The following is a 13,491-nucleotide window of genomic DNA, read 5'->3' as shown; positions in this document are numbered from 1 at the left end:
ACCTAGGTTTCATTGAAAATGAATGGGCCACCTCCAAATGGGAATGGGCGCCCTCCATGTGTTGTCTGTGAAAGGCCCTACCTGTCAATAATGAGCAGCGAACCAATTACTCAGCCCGTTCAGTTTTACTTCTATACCCCGGTTTGCTTAAGAGCTTTTAAATTTGCATGCTTGTGCTCACTTGTTTTGTAATATGCCATGGCAACTGGACCAGGGGTAAGGCATTGCTTATAAAACATCACTTGTTCTTGCCTCAGCAATGATGAATGTCTCCTTGCATTACGGAATGGTCAAGAAGAAATAGCTAAATGTGTCTTAAATGCTGCTCTATGGAGAAACATAAATTTACCTGAGTGAGTAAAAAAGTACAAATCATCTATTGATTCATCATTCTACCTGATCTGAATAACTACATGGTTGACACAATATTGTCAAAAAACTAATTGAAGACCAAACCCAATTACCCTATTCTACTTCCTCCAAACTCCTATACTACCCACACACTTTCTGTGCTTTTTCAACGTCAATCAATAAAAGGAAAACATGACTCACATATCCCAGTCTATATAAGAACGATCTACTAATTATATTATATACCTCCCTTTCTGTGTTCCCTCCTCTTTTCATTTGGTCCAGGCATCGATAGGCAGTCTCGATGGAGACGTCATGCCTTTGGAGAGACTATCTTCATACAACAGCCGAGCACGTAACTCCCTAAAGGAATACGAAAGACGGTATTGCAGTTCCTTGAGATGAAGCAATATGGAAGCTTCATACGTACAATATTTGTCTTCAATAAGGTGGGTTACGTCACTCATTCGGCAGCTGTCTAGCTTAGGCAGGGGACAGTGTTGACATGATTATAAGCAAGTAGTTGCTTCTCTGTCTTCTCGGTTCAATGTCTGGAGACCGTCTTACCTAATAATGTGGTGTAGTAATCATATAGTAACAACTGTGGTACTTTTTCAGAACTACTTCAGCCCTTTGTGTCTCCATCTGAATTATTAAGCTCAACTCAGCGGCTGTCGTTCTCTTCAGTCACAAGGAGCTGATGAACACCGCAGAGAGAGAGCTGCTGGCGTTGTCTTTAAGGCGGTGTGTTTTATTGTACCTTCGGGTAGGCTGACAGAGACAGGTGTTAGTCTTCATTTGGTTCAACAGACCAGGACAACAGCTCCATCTAGAGTAGACTGATGACAGTGTGTGTGTGTGTGTGTGCGTGTGTGTGTGTTAGATCCACGTCTGTCTGTACATACTTAATAATAAGTCCACACTAGAGGATTAAGATTCGGTGGTTAGATATGGAATAGATAAAGAAAGAGACATAACAGCCGGGTTAATGAAGTCAAGGTTAGGGCAAGGTTAAGGTTAAGGAGAATTCATTTCTTGGTTAGTGTTAGGTCTCTGGGGCATTCTCAGACACCCAGTTTCTAGTTTTAAACCCGCAGTGAAGACTTTGATGTGTGTTTCGGACATCTGTCTTGCCAAAAAGTGATCCTCTGCCCCAGTCCAAGGTCTCTTGTAGACGGATCCAGGTTTTCCTCAAGGATTATCTTATTTTTGTCTCCATCCATCTTGCCTTTGGTCCTGGTACATTTTCACAGGTCTTGCGGATTAAAGGGATCCTCCTGAAATGGTGCGGTCACAATGGTGTTTTCAGGGAGATTTGACACACATAGAAAGTGTTTAGGCCCAAGAGGTTGTTCATCGACAAATCAGAGCAAAAAACATCTAGCCACATATGTCTTCCATATCCCTTATTGCAACATTTAAATAGTAGTTTGTGTGACAGTATTTCAGCAGTGTCTTTCCCTGCATCACGAAGGGCTACTTTCTGGTGCACCCAGTAATAGTTGACATATGGACAGCTTCTCCCACCACTGCCAGTGGAACTCTGTACCTCCTTTAGAGGACATTTTGTGGCTTCCCTGACCACCAATCTCCTTTCCAGTTGTTCAGTTTCACTGGCCTGCAATTTGCATAGTTATGGTTATGGCATGTTTTCAGTCGTTTTTTACAATGTACTTCATTGTGCTCCGTGGAATGTTCAAAGTTTGGGATGAATATTATAGACAAAAATGTACGTGCTTTTCCTGAATTTTCTCCAGGCCTTGTTTGGAAAGCTCTTTAGCCTATATCGTGTAGTTATTGGGATATGGTCACTGCCGTACTCTGGGGCCTTCCAGCAAATATGCCTATTTAATCTGAGATCATGTGTCACTAATTTCAAATGGTCTCTCTGTTCAACTAATTACGTGATATGTCAAGGCCGTTGGCTGAACCACAGTTTATCTTGTTATTGCAAAGGGAGTGAATACTAGTCATAGTCCCCAAAAATCCCCCAAATAACACCACTTCGGGAGGATACACATTCAAACCGCTATTCGCGTTGAATACGTACATGCGTACGCTCATACACGCACTTGCTTATGTGATACTGGGAAAAGTAGGCTACTGCGAACGTTGGATATCAAAATAAACGTCTACTCTCTTTCCAACTCACAGCGACTATATTAGTTAATCTACCCGTCTCTTCTATTTGCCTTTGTGGTGCGGTTCACTCAAAAAGTGCAATGGCAATATACTCCTCAGAGACTCAATTAGATTGTACTTGTCAGCAGGATTTCTGCGAGCCTCATTGCCATACGTGTCATTAGTTGTGGTCGTGGTGTTGCTTTGTTTCCAACCAGTTTACAGTATTTTATACCATACAGTATGTGGTCTGTGTTCAGGTCGGTTATTATTTGGTTTTTAAAGCGGAAAAGGTTATAGCATTTTTTCCTGCTTTTGATTAAAGCGTACCGCTGTTATTGATCTCTCGGTTGTCGCCCTTTGTGGATTTTACGACGGATGAACTATGTGGAACAATTTAACGAGACTGTCTCAGCCGCTTTAGTTGTGTGTAATACAGTTCATGTGCAGTACCGGTTCCACTACGCTCTGATCAGTTCCACTACCCTCTGCAGAACAAGGAACTAAACCGTCAGAGACAAGCTACAGCGCAAACACACAATGTCCATTATCTTATGTGTGCATGCATACAAGTCCGCTAAATTGCCTGCGTCTTGAGTCAGCGTTTCTATTGCGTCACGCCATTGAGAAGTGATTCGTGGTCTAGTGAAGCTGCATGCTATTTGTCCTGGTTTTGTAGCCGGAGGCAAGCAGAGGTGGAACAGAAGAGGATTGCAAATGAGTCTGTCCCAAACTGCACCCAATGTTCTACTTAGCGCACTACTTCTAGGGGCCCTGGGCAAATGAGGTGCCCTATGTAGGGAATATGGTGCCATAAGATTCACACTTGGTTTTTGAGGAGTGTTTTCTCTTGGAGTGTATTGTCAAGCATGGAACGTCATGAATAAATATATAACAATGAGCGCACACAACCGAACGGTGTTTGACTTCACATTCTATTATCCAAGAGCGGATATTTCTATTTTTTTAGAAAAACAGCAAAAACAACTAATTAAAGATGAGACCTCCCTCTAGTGAACTGGATGGATGAATATGAAGAAGTTGACAAAGAGATTTGGCTACATACAGCAGACGCTTGTGAAATGAATGTCAGCGCAATGGAATAGTCTAATTGAAATGTCTGTGTTAATGTTCATGAACGCTTTTTCGGGAAAGGGGAGTCTAATTAAAATACATCAACCTCCGTAGTACCTATGCCTGATGAATTCGCATTACACATCTAACACAAACAGAGGCTGGGGACTTATGCATACATATGCAAATGTAAACTTTGCATTCTCATAGCACATTTTCTATGGTGAATTAAGTATTCATGAGGCTGGTTTGAATATTATATGAGTCTTACCCTAGTGTTCTGTGACCTGCTGAACTATGACTCAACCCTCAGGGACACACATACACACACACGACAGGGAGTAAGACATGCATCGCTTGTTAAATAATTAAATGAACCCTGACTGAGGTCACTTGTTAGTGATTAGAGGCAGCATGATGGTGGATTGTGGGTAATGTTGTGATAATTGCCGCAATGTCTACTGTGCAGCGGAATACGCTAACGCGTATGTAAATCTACTGAGACTCTCACTTCACTCTGATGAGTATCGTGTTAATCTCTTCTGATATCAATTTACCAGAAGAATATCATGCTGTGCATGTAATTTGGACTTTAACAGCTAATATGATTGGTGGAAATATAAAGTCTTTACCCAGGGCACACTTTGTCTAGTACTTGACTGGAGTGTTCTCAGTATCAGAATCTGTTTAATTCATGTGTAAACAGAAGGTACAATGCCTATCACCAATGATTGCAGCATACTACTCATGGCAGACCACTCATGGAAGGCTACTCATGGAAGACTACCGCTGGCAGACCACTACTGTGAGACTACTTATGGCAGACCACTACAGTGAGACTACTACTGTGAGACTATTTATGCCAGACGACTATTGTGAGACTACTACTGTAAGACTACTTATGGCAGACTACTACTGTGAGACAACTACTGTGAGACTACTTATGCCAGACAACTACTGTGAGACTATTTATGCCAGACGACTACTGTGAGACTACTTATGGCAGACTACTACTGTGAGACTACTTATGGCAGACTACTACTGTGAGACTACTTAAGGCAGACTACTACTGTGAGACTATTACTGTGAGACTACGACTGTGAGACTACTACTGTAAGACTACTAATGGCAGACTACTACTGTGAGACAACTACTGGGAGACTACTTATGCCAGACAACTACTGTGAGACTATTTATGCCAGACGACTACTGTGAGACTACTTATGGCAGACTACTACTGTGAGACTACTTATGGCAGACTACTTATGGCAGACTACTACTGTGAGACTACTTAAGGCAGGCTACTACTGTGAGACTATTACTGTGAGACTACGACTGTGAGACTACTACAGTGAGACTACTACTGTGAGACTACTACAGTGAGACTACTCATGGCAGACTACTCATGGCAGACTATTACTGACCCTGGTCAATAAATAATTCAAGGGAAGCAGAGTGAAAAAAATCTTTGTTTGCTTATTTCTTTTATTACATTTACATAGTTTTGCAACACCCAGGGCCCCCTGTGAATATGATTCTACCCTTACATTTAATAAGAGTGTGTGCAATCATGGCAACCAAACACTTTCTGTAGTTGTTGATCAGCCTCCAAATAATTTTGTCCCTCTCTCGCATGCAGAACTGCTTAGGTTTCTCAACTGCTTGTTTCAGGTACTGCCACAACATTTGATCTGGGTTTAGATCTGTCCATTGACTAAGCCAATTCAAAACTTTAAAGGAATTGCTTTTTAACCATTCCAGTGTTGAGTTCCTTGAGTGCTTTTGATTACAGTTTCGCTGCTTGAACCAGGTGAGCTTCAGATTCTGCTCACGGTGAAACGCCTGACATTCACTTTGGGAATATTTTGATACAGAAAGGAATTTATGGTTCGTGGATTAGTCCAGGGGCACCGCAGATTGGTGGTGCAATTGGCCAGCATTATTCAAGATTGAACACAGCAAAAACGAGGTCAGAGAAATTTACTAATCATGGTTCCTTCAATGATTGCAAGCCTTCCAGGTTCTTATGTAGCAACATCCTGAAAACATTGAAAACACTGCCACCACCCTAGTTGACCCCTGACGTGGGGTCAACAGTGTGGAAACTCCTGTTCATCCACCACTATGATCATCAACAATAGGAAGAAATTGCGCATAGCCAGTTATCGAGTGTAAGGATGCGATTATATTTTCATGGGGTATTGCAAAAAAAAAAATGCTTTCAAAAATTAAATTAGAATGCTAATATTATGTTATTTGTTCTCTCAGGTTCCCCTAATTTAATACTTGATTTCGGTTAGACGATCTGAAACATTCAGTGTCAAGAAAAACTGCCAAAATAGAAACCATCAGCTAAGTGGGCATTTTCACTCCACTCTATTGTCCAGAGCGAAGTGCATGGGCTTGTTCCAAACCAGTGTCTCATGACAGAACCAATGTCACCGCCAGTCAACGGTTTTCTCTTGTCTCCCTAGATACACCAATAACAGGAGGGGCTCTTCAAACGAATCAGTGAATAGTTTATACCTCTACCACTCAATTCTAACAAGATGGAGCAGTCACCCTGTCCTCCAAAGGAGGTGTCCAAGTTTAGCATCGATCCGGGTCCCTGCGACATGTGTCGCCTATTGATGTTGACACTGAAGCATGTCGGACAGAACGGAGTAGAAGAGTGTGAGAGATGTACGCGGAACCCTCCGGTGACCAATTAGACCGGAGCTCTTGAGAACTTGTGGTTGCTCATCACTGATCGCTCTCTTAATTGGGGATTTCTATTGAATCGAGGGCTGTTTTTAAATCGTTGACCAATTAAGGAATGCGGTTACTGTCCCGACAATACCTGTGCTCCTTTTTAATAAGGACCCTTAAAACACTGCGTTACGGAAGCTTTTTGGTTTCCATCAAAGGCTTCAATGTCACCTCGCTCATTAGGACAAAAAAAGTATCATTTGTCCTATCCGTTGTCCCGGGAATAATGAGTGAAACGTTTGCTATGTGCAGTGAGTTGCCTTGTCCTTCACCCACACTGACGGATCTACAGCACATGCACGCATCCTCATTACCGTTATCATATAGCCTAACGGCATTGACACGGAAGCGATCACCCATTCCGTGGCCCTTTTATTTTCGGCAATGTGTCAACAATGCGCTGGATCTGCCATCGTCATAATTGCACTCATTAACATCTTTCTGGCAGTCTGAATCCACAAAACAGGACAGTAAATCCAGCCACAGTAATTGCCGTTGAGCAATTAGATGTAATTACAGAGTCCATACAGCTGTGTCGGAGGGGAGTTGTTGTGGGAGATGGTGGCGGCGCAAAGCACAAAGTCCGTGTGCCATGCGCTTGGCATGGAGCAGAGTCTAATGTAGTTCCAGTAGCATGTGGGTAACTGAGGAACTTCTCCTTGGGATGTGGTTGTCGGATATCAGCTGAAGGTCGGCGCTACGCCGCACTATGGAACTGAACAACATCGAACGGCGTGGTCTTTTCTCAGATTTTCTTACCTAAAGGGAGAAAAACAACTAAATCATTTTTCGCCCCCACCCCACACATTTCCTCACCGCTACACCAGCTCCACCCACTTTATCTCACTCTTATACCAACATCACCATGTCACGTGCATACCTACCGCCTGGTAAAGTCCCCTGTCTACTGCAAATGCATATTTTGGAAGAGATTGTATAACTGTAGTCTTTATTTGAGGCTTATACAGGTTTTTTTAAGTGTTCTTACTCATCCCCGAAAATGTCCTGCTGAGAGGAAGAAAGAAAGAAATTGGGAAGGGGGTGAGAAAGATGTAATCGTTCATTGTCCCACGCCTTCCGTTGCCAAAGAGCTTAATCTGATTCGAAGAGAGTAAACTCTCAATGGCTTTGATCCCCCCCCCCCCCCCTCCCCAATCAAAGTTGTCTTTTCTAAATACTTTGGGGCTTCTCTCCCAAGCCTCTGACTGACACTGCTCGCTCCGCTCTTTGAAGAGGTAAACTGGGGATGAACAGGCTTGAAGACGGTCTGTCTCCACTGATCCACACACAGACATTAAAACATGCTCAGAGAGAGTGGAAGTGAGGGCACGGGAGAAGTCCGGGGCAATGTTCTCCGGTGATGGGGATTGGAGAGTTACATGGAAGTGAGCAGTTGGAAAAGGTGAAAGGTCATTGTACATGTTTTCAGTGGTTGTGTCCCCATTCTCTGTTCTTCTCCCCAAGAATCCACATTACAAGCTCTGTCCATTTCTTACATTATCCCCACAGATAATGCTTTTCAATAAAACACAGGCCGGAACTATTTAATTTGATCACACACATTGAACAATCCTACATTTTCCTTGTGTAATACTCTTGTAAACTACTGAAGATAGTACTCTGTGTGTACTCCTCTTTAAACATTCAGTACACGGTCCAGAGCCTTTACCAGTAGCTGTAAATCGGATTAATACCTTTTAGTACAACTGCATGTGATTGAATTGCTTCTTAATTTGATTAAGAAGGAATGTCAGGCTACCTTTGACCTCGACCGTGAACCTGGGCTGGACCGTAAATCAATTTACAAGAGTTGTGTCCAAGTGGGCTTTGCGGAGCATCCCACACAACAACTTCAAAGCTGGACGGATGTTGTCAAAAAAGAAAATCAATATATACATTTGGTTTAATTTTATTAAATTCTGTGAGAAACAAACAATTGCACAACATGCCTGAATGGTTTGAAGTTTCATGTAAACAGACCAATGTGTGGTTGTGAGTCCATATGGAAACAACTGACTGCAGATGAACAACAACAGCAAGGGAATGAAAATAAATTGTTTTCAGAAGGGTTTTCTTGAATCAGGGCTCCATAGTGACTTGCTGTTCTGTGCCAGGTAGGACCAGAAAGGTTAGAGGTCTAATGTAAAATCAATAAGTTGACTAGTCCCATTTGACAATATGTCTCCGACCTTCTAGCATAAAGGGATAAAATGTTTTGTTTGCATGCTCAGATGCCCCAAATTAAAGCGTCAAGAAATTATTTCAAATAACATGTTTTCTACGTGTTTTGAAGTGTAATTAAGCTTCTGTGGTGTTGAGGCTTTAAACAGTAACTCACGCCATCAACGCTCTTCATTGAACTCCGGGTCATGCTTAAATGGACACGAAAAATTCTGTCTGTAATTGAAATGTCCCTAAAATAGAAGGCAGTTCCCGTTCGTTTACAGTCACTTGCACCAAGCGACGTTCCCCCGCCGCCTTGGCTCCGCCCCTCGGGTTTTCAGTGCAAAACATTTCCCCCGCCCTCAGCCTGAGTGCATCTGATGTACATTACATTACATTCTAGTCATTTAGCAATGCATTAAAGCATCCAAGAGTCCTTGTAATGTCACCACATCGCTATTAGCCGCTCCATCTAATTCATATATCCCGGGCCGAAGCGGTACCTCGAGTCGGATGGTGATTATACTGCTTAGGCTAATGTTGGTTTAGTTCGATGTCAGCAGGCAAGGACATTTGTGAACACTCTGTCCTGCCAGAGTAATGTTCCCATTGCCATTCATTCGCCGCTATCCACTTTCAGTCCTAATACCCTGTTAGAGGGTCTGTGAACCTTGGGGTGTGTTCAACGGGAACCAGAGGGGGATGACATTAGGTAGTGGCCTGCCTGAATTTCGTCAGCCGCAGCGTGTTTTCGTGGTAAAACATTTGCGTTTTGCTGTGCATCTCAACCTTGGTTTGCTATGTTTTGCCCTAATGAACTTGTCCTTGGTGAGCCAAATGTACCACACATCTTGTGTGGAGGATGTGACATTATAGATGGGAAGTCCTATCTGAAGAATAATGAGGAAGTTAAATGGAAAGAAATATACAACATTTCACCCGTAAATGCCCTTAATAATCCCATCCAGGAATGTCTGATTTACTGTTCGCAAATGTATAAGGTGATAAGGTCAAGCTGGTACCAGAGTACCCTCGGGGAGAGAGGGAGAACGTTAAGCGTCTCGCGGTTCTCACCTGGTCGACAAAGAGTGTTGCTGTCCTTTCAACTGGCGTTCTCTCTCAGTCCTCCCTGTTGTGCCTGCGTCTTCTCTGGCACGCTCCCTGTCTTTCTCTCATATGCTCCATCTACGCCACCTCATCGCAAACGGCAGGAACAAAACAGCTGCCCTCACTGTCACCGCAGATCTCTCCTCTATCATTTACCAATGCCCTCACACAGCATGGGGCTATTAGAAACAATAGCTATGCTTTTCTCACTGAAATATAATGGATTCGCTGGGAGTAAATAGAAGTAAGCACACAGAAGACTTTCTGGTTGGAACCCTACGAGGCATTGAAGGACTGGTGATGATAATTTCCTATTCATAGTCACCATGGTGTTTTGAACGTTCCTGACCACCTGAGAAGTCTGGAATGCTTCCTTAGTGGGACCTGAAGATATGAAGTGTGTTACTAAGGCAGAATAATATGATGCCACTTCTAGAAAAGACAAAGAATTGTACCTAAATCTGTTATCCTATTTTTAATGTCATCAAATTGATTTAAGATGCTGTATAACATCATCAACCTAGTTAGTATTAAGTATCATTTTAAACTGCTTTGTAGCTTAAAATAAGTGGTAAACAGGATTTATTTTTAAACATTGGACTTTTTTTTTGCCTGCACATCTCAACACATTTGGTCAATAGCAGAACACATCATTATATTTAAGTAATGTATTTTAAGCTTTGTAACGCGGCACTAAAATCAATGCATTTCAATGGGAGTTTCCCTTTTCTTTAGCCTTAGTGGGCGGGACCGGAACGGTTGCTAGGGACGCAACATTGGATCGTTTAAATCTGTGGTTCTCTGTTCCCCAGTTCTCGCCAGAGATACAGGCTACTGTATAGAGATGACGTTGATTCAGAGATGACTGCAGTTATAATAACATATCAATCTCGGTGAAGGTCTGGCTGTGAATACCTTTTTCATAAGATATGAGGGCAAGATGAGCCTCAATAAACCGACTCTTCCATTAAAATGGCACATGGATGTGTGAGCTTTGGGGAATAAGGTAGCTTAACCGTGGAAGGAATGAATGATTAAGTTCACGGAAGGAGTGCAGACAGAGTAGGACGGGGGGGGGGGGGAGAGGCCACAAAAAGAAAAAACTGTAAAGAGCAACCCTTGGACATCGGCCGTCAAACTGACGCGAAATGGTCCTCCCGGGAACCAGGGTGTCTGTCAATTTCACGTAGGGTGTTACTCTGCCTATTAACCTCAAAATAATATCCACAGTATATAGTTATTTACGTCTGCATCCAAAATGTCACCAGCGCCTATTCTGTGTCTTACTTGTAATGGGTCTTTCTAACTAGGGCACATTAGGGATTAGTGGGTCATTTGGGACAAATTACCAAGGCCCGCTACGATCTCAGCTTGGGACAAAATATTACATCGGTTTTGCTCTGCATAGGCTAATATCACGAGTCAGAAGAGTCAATTAGCTTTCCCTTTCTCGGAAGTGAGATATCGTTATAATCTTTAGCTTTTCTTTCCGCAGCCTTTTGCGGAAAATATCCGCGATTTGTTTCTTTAAGGATCAATATTGCCTTGTACAGAGAGATGTATCATCCGGTGTTTGGGCAAAGGGGGTAAATGGATGTGCTGAATGCATTATTGAGCCTCAGATTTATTGGTCACTTTTATTTCTCCGGTCTGTTGTTGTGCTAGCTCTACTTAGAGCGGGAGGGAGGTGGGTGGTTTAATTGACAGACATTGGCTACAGAGCCCTGAGTACAACAAACACGAATGTGGGTTCGACTGGCCTCCGGTGGACTATGTGGGCAACTGCAACCGATGGAAAACAGGTCCTGTTTAAATACTTAAAAATGCATCCTTTGGTTCTCCCATCCTTAATATCGCAGATTGCGCTTGGTGCTTTCATCAGACAAATGAAGACGTTCTATGTGAGGCATGCTGTGCGTTCAGTTAGTAGCACTAGTGGCTTTGCTTCTTGAGAGTTTGTGCTAAAAATAATGTGCTTGTTGACTAGTTCGCCATGGTTATAAAGATCCTTCCATTCACTGCTGATAAGATTCATTTGCATAGCTGTAGATATGGGCATCGTCATGGCAACTGAAAACGATAGGCCCGCTGTCACCCACTTTGGCAGTTCTATGACCACATCTGTTAAACACCTGCAAAGATATGGAGAAAAAGGGACTAGAGAGACCCTGAAACCTCTTGATTCATTTAAAAATGTTAGCATTACACAGGTCCTTGTTTACATTATACTCTATTGCATAATTCTGCTTTTTACTGAGAAGTCTACAATAGTGTATTCAGTAATTCAGGATTGTACCTTGACATCCCTTCTTTAAAAACAAATTGTCTACAGGGTCCAGCCGAAGTATGGTAACTACTGAATAGTTAGTTTGTGTGTCTACATTATATATATTTAGATATATAGATAAGTATATGTATTTTAGATATATGCAGGGGTGGACAAAATAACAGAAACACAACTTCCTCAAAGATCAGGACAGCATATACTGAACATGGACAAATTGCATTGGCAAAGAGGAACTGACCGGCAAGGATAGAAGGATAGGATAGCTGCTCAGTGTCCCAAAAACACAGCCTTAAAAATTACCACAGTGTTGAAACAGAACCTCTGTGAAGCAGTCTCAACAAAAACTATGTCAGAGCTTCACAATGGGCTGCCATTCGGAAAACGAATTCAAGAGTGCTTTTATGAAAATCAGGATGATGTCAAACGCCTTCCATTGCCAACCCAATCATATGGATCTGAAAATGATTTAACCTTTATGGGAAGATCTGGAACGCAGAGTAGATGTCCGCCTCCTTCATATGTCAAAGAACTGGAGGCTTTCTTCTTCAATAATGGTTCCTAAACCCAGTTCACACAGTTCAGGACTTGAATGACAGCATTTCAAAAATGATTGGAGGTGTTTGGAAGGCAGGGTGGCCCTTAATCAAAATATACTTCAATTAGGTTTTATACTTAAGATTTGTCAGTGACTTTGTTACACATGTTTTTGAATAAATAGTTTTTCATTTTTTTCCCATTAAAAACCGAAAACAATTTCACTCAATTGAATGTTGGATTTTTCTGACTCAGATCAAGCTAGTGAGCAACAATTACATTTTTTTTCATAGCCTTTTAATAACCTAGGGTTCCTAATATTCTGGAGGGCATTATATACAATCCTTGCAAGAGTACTGAAACCACATTTCAATAATTGTATTTCTTCACAAATGTCACATTGGTATTTCATTCTGTTTGATATTTGTTTTAAAAACACTGACTCTCAAAATCAATTATTGTATAGATTTTTTGGTGGGAAATAGATGAAAGAAAGCTGAAATATTTTTCTTGCACAAGTATTCCATACCCACATTTGGCAGAGCCTCTATTTAGTCCAATAACAGCTGTAAGTCATTTCAACCTGCTCCATTGTTTTGGAGGGCTCAGCCCAGGTGTGGTGGTGACAGAAGAAATGTACTCCCCGGGACCTCCTTGAAGAGACCCTTGGGCAAAGTGGAGTACGAACCGTTCTCCACTCATTTTGAAATGCCGATCCCTCTTAAATGATTACATCTTCGAGCAGACCTCCATGACCACAGCTTAATCCGCTAGCATTCTGTCGTCTCCCTCTGGGTCAACACCTGAAATCTCTGCTGTAGGCTCATGCTTAATTAGTAGAGTACGACTTTCCCTCACACAGGAAGCAGCCACGTTCTAATCCCGGCAATTAGCCTCGTACATATTTACTGTTGCAACTGACCTTGGGTAGAGCTGCCTGCTTTCACCACCAAGACCTGTAACTTACCCAGAATTCCGCAGACCGACTGATGTTTGTGTTGAACTGCAGGGGGCATTCCACTCCACTGCTTTGCCTTATGTTCTAACCTGCACTGCTACTTGTCTGGAATCTTTGAAATCCCTTCAGACATCCTGGAGACTGTCCC

The sequence above is a fragment of the Esox lucius genome, chromosome 25, assembly GCF_011004845.1.
Source record: "Esox lucius isolate fEsoLuc1 chromosome 25, fEsoLuc1.pri, whole genome shotgun sequence".
NCBI classification, from domain to species: domain Eukaryota; kingdom Metazoa; phylum Chordata; class Actinopteri; order Esociformes; family Esocidae; genus Esox; species Esox lucius.
This window is presented reverse-complemented; position numbering follows the sequence as displayed.